Below are 5,433 nucleotides of genomic sequence, written 5' to 3' on the forward strand. Positions count from 1 at the left end.
GGGCAAAACTGAACTTGTGTGGTTAGATTGAAATGCAGAGCAAAACATATCTATAGTTGATTTCTCCCCTATTCCTTTTCCAGTCTTGGTCAGGGCTTGTTAATAACACAGTTACTGGTATTTGACAATTGCTAAAACTGTCCTCTTAATTGTAGCAGGATTGCCTACTGTGGTATAGTAATCACTAAGATACCTTGCGTGTAATTTTGTAGCCCAGAGAAGAGACAGTAAATTGGCAAGAAAATGAAATATAATTGCTCTCATTTCATTCATGTCAGTGAGTGAGACTGGAATATAAATTTGGGCTGGAGCACTGATCCTCCACAGTATTATCAGCATTTGAAGTATATCTTCTGAAACTACATGCCACAAATTACTTCGGTAGTGCCACCCATGGAAATGCCTGTCCCTTTTATGAAATGGATCTAGACAGCTATTTTTTTACACCTAGGAGTTCATTCAAAAGATACGTTTTTGTAATTTTTATTTGACATTCTACTGAAAAAGATACCTTGATCAGAAAATAGTTGCTTATATATTTTATTAACACTGGAAAGGAATTCATGTCAGAAGATTGTGGTGTTTTTGCACCTTTTAATTATATATATAATTGCCAACAAAGGTCCGTATAGTTAGAGCTATGGTTTTCCCATACGTATGGGAAATCAAACGTATCCATTCTGAAGGAAATCAGCCCTGAGTGCTCACTGGAAGGACAGATCCTGAAGCTGAGGGTCCAATACTTTGGCCACCTCATGAGAAGAGAAGACTCCCTGGAAAAGACCCTGATGTTGGGAAAGATGGAGGGCACAAGGAGAAGGGGACGACAGAGGACAAGATGGTTGGACAGTGTTCTCGAAGCTACAAACATGAGTCTGACCAAACTGCGGGAGGCAGTGGAAGACAGGAGTGCCTGGCGTGCTCCGGTCCATGGGGTCACGAAGAGTCGGACACGACTAAACGACTAAACAACAACATACATACATACATACATACATATATATATATATATATATATAATCAGATATAAAGCATTTACCTTGCTATAATCTGTTTGCTAAGATATCTAATCTCTATGATAACAAAATTGAAATGTAAATTAAGTAGATAGTGTCCAATGATAATACTTTTATTAATCAAGATTATTACCTGCTATGCTTGTTTATTGTGTATTAAGTTTTATGTATATTTTGTATATTTATGTTTTATAATAGTAATAATAATAGTAATAATAATAGTAGTAATAAGCTGTCCTGGATAAGTTCTGTTGGAAGAGGGAAAAGATAACTGAGGAAGGCAAAATTGCATAAGGTGGGATGGAAAGAAAAAGGGTCAACAAAATTGTCACTCACCAAACTTAAACTGTGAAAAGGATTGAAGTGAAAATGGAGACAATACATGTACTGCTCCCCATTTATCTGTTTGCTTTGTAACACAAAAAACCGTAATAAAAACTAATTAAAACAAAAAGCAGAATTGACACCATTGTAAAAATACTCTATGTCATCTGAAGAGGCTAATATGTTTTCTGAGACCACACACTTTTAGCAAGGTTTAGACATTTTATTTTCCAAATGCTTGTTGTGGTGATAGATATTTCAAAAAGCTGCCTCATGTCTCAGATTGTTAGTGCCTCTTGTGTCTCTGTACATAACATAACATAACATAACATAACATAACATAACATAACATAACATAACATAACATGGAACACTTACTTAAGCAAGGCTGAAAGTATCACTTAAATAGGTGAACTGATGTTGGCGGGATTAATTAAATGAGATGGGATAATTGTAGAACCATAATAATTTATCAGTCACTTGATTAATTGATCATTTTAAAACTTTGATCAGTTTAAATGGTGTACCCAATTCTTTGAGGAACAGATTTTCTAAAAAGATGTTAATTATTCTTAAACTATGTACTTACAAATAAATGAGTGACAAACGCCTTCTTAGTAAAGGTATTCCTGTCACATAGGTGCCTACTTTAATGCAGCCATGTGTCATCCAAAGACAAATACAGTGGTACCTTGGGTTACATACGCTTCAGGTTACATATGCTTCAGGTTACAGACTCCGCTAACCCAGAAATAGTACCTTGGGTTAAGAACTTTGCTTCAGGATGAGAACAGAAATCAGGCAGCAGCAGCGTGGCGGCAGCAGGAGGCCCCATTAGCTAAAGTGGTGCTTCAGGTTAAGAACAGTTTCAGGTTAAGAATGGACCTCCGGAACGAATTAAGTACGTAACCAGAGGTACCACTGTAAGCCTTTTGCTTTAGACATATTAAAATTCATATGAAAATTAATCAAAATGTGTTTAATCAACTGAGATTTATTTAGCTGAGTGACAGCCCTGTTTTTAAAAAATTATATATATATATATAAAACTGGAGACAAGCTTTTAATATCACATTTCTAATCTGGTGGTTTCCTATGCCTGAGTCTTGCCTTAAAAAGTTGTTCCCAATCACTTTTCACATATGATTTGGGGAAGGTTTGAGTCCTAAAAAGTGGCTAAACATCTCATGATAGATAACTAAAAACAATTCAGGCCCCAATGCCTGATGCATATTTAATACAGACTTTTTACCTATGCATCTTTTCCAGGATACATACCAGGCTAATACAAGCCTGTTCCACCAAGACAGAGCAGCTCAGCAGAGTATCTGACAATAAATTATGGATGGAAAAAGGCAGCTTTTAAGAAAGTTGGAGGTGGTATTATGATGGAGGTTTTGTTTCCATGGGGTACAGGCTTATTTCTTTTGCATCTCTGTTGCCTATGATCAAGCATTTTGAAAAGATTTTTAAAATGCTAGAATGCTGTTTAGAATCAGTAGTGGAATCAGTGTGCAGTGCAAACCATGAGCTGAAGTGACTGTCATATCAAAAGCATTCTGAAAAAATGCTGTTCCCAGCCCACGGGAACAATGTGAATCGTTGCTGTAGGCTTTTATTTAAATCAAGTATTTGTTTAATAATAATAGAATGTGTTTGCAGTTTAATAAATTTTATAATGTATCCCTTGATAAACCTAAATACACTGTAGGATTTTCACTACAAGTAAAGGCCACCCACTGAAGATAGTCACTAGTGTAACAATTCTAACTGGGAGCAAAAGGTTTTAATGAGAACAGCTCAACTGTTGGCTCTGTCCTTCAGTCCTAATGACTTGTTTCACTAATGGGTGATACCAGTTTCAGATTGTGCAAAGCATCATCCCTAATCCATATCATCTTCATGGAAGCTCTAAATTGGTTGAGAGGCTATGTATAGATTTGGCTATATCCTCACTAAGTTAACATAGAGACCTCTGATATGCACCTCTAGGAGTGAGCAGAACAAAGATATCACTGAGTGTGCCAAGATAACCAGCAACTTGAACACAACAGGATGCCTACCACTGGATTGTAAAGCTTATTCTAGATGGGTTAAAAAGGGCAAGGCTATTTAGGAAGCGGGGAAGACTGGTGCAAAAAGTCCCTTTTCGGTAGTGCTGTATGAAAGAAACAAGCACTCAAAGGTACCCGATAACATATCCTAGTGTAGTGTAGGAACAAAAGGAAAGGCAACCTCTACGTCAGGCCTCACCAACATGATGCCCACAGGCACAAATGTGCCTGCAGAGGCCTTCCCTGGCACTGGGAAGGAGGTCCTCTCCTTCCACTGAAATTAACCTTGAAATGATTTCTTACAATTATTTCTGAAAAAACACAGATTGTGCAGTTTATCTAGACTGAACATCTATGTTCTCAATGTAATCCAAACACAGTCTTTGGAGATAACTGTTCTTTTTCCAGTCTGAAGAACTCAGGTTAATAATTTCCAATAAAGAAACCTCTTAAAAAATTAATTTTAACTTCTCTTGCCAGCTTGAGCTCATTATGAATTTTGGCCAACCTGACATTCACTCAGCAACTGTTGGCTACTTGTATATATGCTTCCTTCATGATTTTCCCCCTTCTTGCATTTCTTATACATGGCCTTAGCTCATCTGGCAGCTCCTTATGCAGCCACACCAGTTTCTTTAGATCCCTTCCCATTTTTCAAAATGGCTTGGTGGTCTGTAGCAGACACCCACAGTAAGATAACTGTTGTTTCTCTTTCCTACAATTGCAATACTCTCAATTTGCCTTCCATGCTCCAGGGTCATGGATCTCTTCACAAATGTACACGTCATTTACATATAATTCTCTCTTCCCTTCCTTTTTTTGGTCTATTCATTTTGAACAGGGTATACCTCTCAATTCCTATATTCCAGTCATGAACCTCAACCCACCATGTTTCAGTAATGCCTACCAGGTAATATTTGCCATCCTGTATTAAAAGCTCCAATTCGTCTTGCTTGTTTCCCATACTCTGTGCATTTGTGTCGAGAAAACCGAAACCAGGAATCATTCCCTCCAGCTGCTTCCTTATTGTAGTTTCTTAGCAGGATTCTGGAGCACCACCTCAGTGTTAAGACACTTAATGTGGAGTTCTTTTATATTATAATCCCGTTGGAAGGGTTCATTAATTATTCCCATTCTCATCTCTGACACCATGATAGGTTAAGATGCAGCTCAGTAAAGGTTATATAGGGGTGGGTTGTTTTTTTTAATGGCAGACATGGTAAGCATTTGGCACGTGTACACTACAAGAGATGAACAAGAGCAACTGTGACATTATCTTTGTTTGCTAAAAATAGCACCCTTCAAAGTTTAAAGAAAAGTGTATTATGCTTGTTAACCTCTCCTGTGTCTGTCAGGCGTTATAGCATTAGGTGCAGCATTCCCTTTCAAGGCCTTTCCAGTGCTCAAACAATTGAAACTCAATACATTGTCAGCAATGAAAGGGGAGGGATAAATAGTTGTGGCACAGTCTGCATTAATCACCATAGAACAATGTAATACTATGAACTCTGTCCCATGCACATGCAACACTTAGGGAACATATAGGAATGGCCATTCTTTAGCAGCAGAACATCTTCAGGTTGGGCTGGGAACATCACCAGTCTGAAACCCTGGAGAGTCACTGCCAGCCAGTGTAGGAGGTACTGAGCTAGATGGACCCAATGATATGACTCAGTATGAGACATTTCTCTCCTTTAATGTCATCTGCCCAATATTTAGCTAATAAAAACAGCCTTTTCTCCCCCTCCTCAACCTGATCCACACACACAGCAGAATAAAGTGGTATAATGGGCCATATACAAATGCTTCTGTGTTTTCCCTATGTTAGAAGTCCTGCAAATAGAATACCAACTTAACGGGCAAAGTGATGGGCCAGAATGTTTATCTCTAGCTAGATTTCTATTTTCAGGGAGCTCTTTATGGAAGGGATTCAAAAGTGGCATCGCTCACCTATAGTCTCAAGTGATACTCTTTGTTCCACCAGTACAACATTCTACTACCTCATTCCTATTTCTTTAGGCTACATGTGTAGACCCAGT

General features: G+C 38.0%; 1 long non-coding RNA gene across 1 annotated transcript; it reads left to right on the plus strand.

Annotated features, from left to right (window-relative positions):
• Positions 1-1,025: 1,025 nt before the first annotated feature.
• Positions 1,026-1,479, plus strand: LOC128415127 (uncharacterized). The gene is made up of 2 exons (XR_008330862.1): positions 1,026-1,202; positions 1,239-1,479. It is a non-coding gene; the product is annotated as an uncharacterized LOC128415127 (long non-coding RNA).
• Positions 1,480-5,433: the final 3,954 nt, after the last annotated feature.

The sequence above is a fragment of the Podarcis raffonei genome, chromosome 6, assembly GCF_027172205.1.
Source record: "Podarcis raffonei isolate rPodRaf1 chromosome 6, rPodRaf1.pri, whole genome shotgun sequence".
NCBI lineage: Eukaryota > Metazoa > Chordata > Lepidosauria > Squamata > Lacertidae > Podarcis > Podarcis raffonei.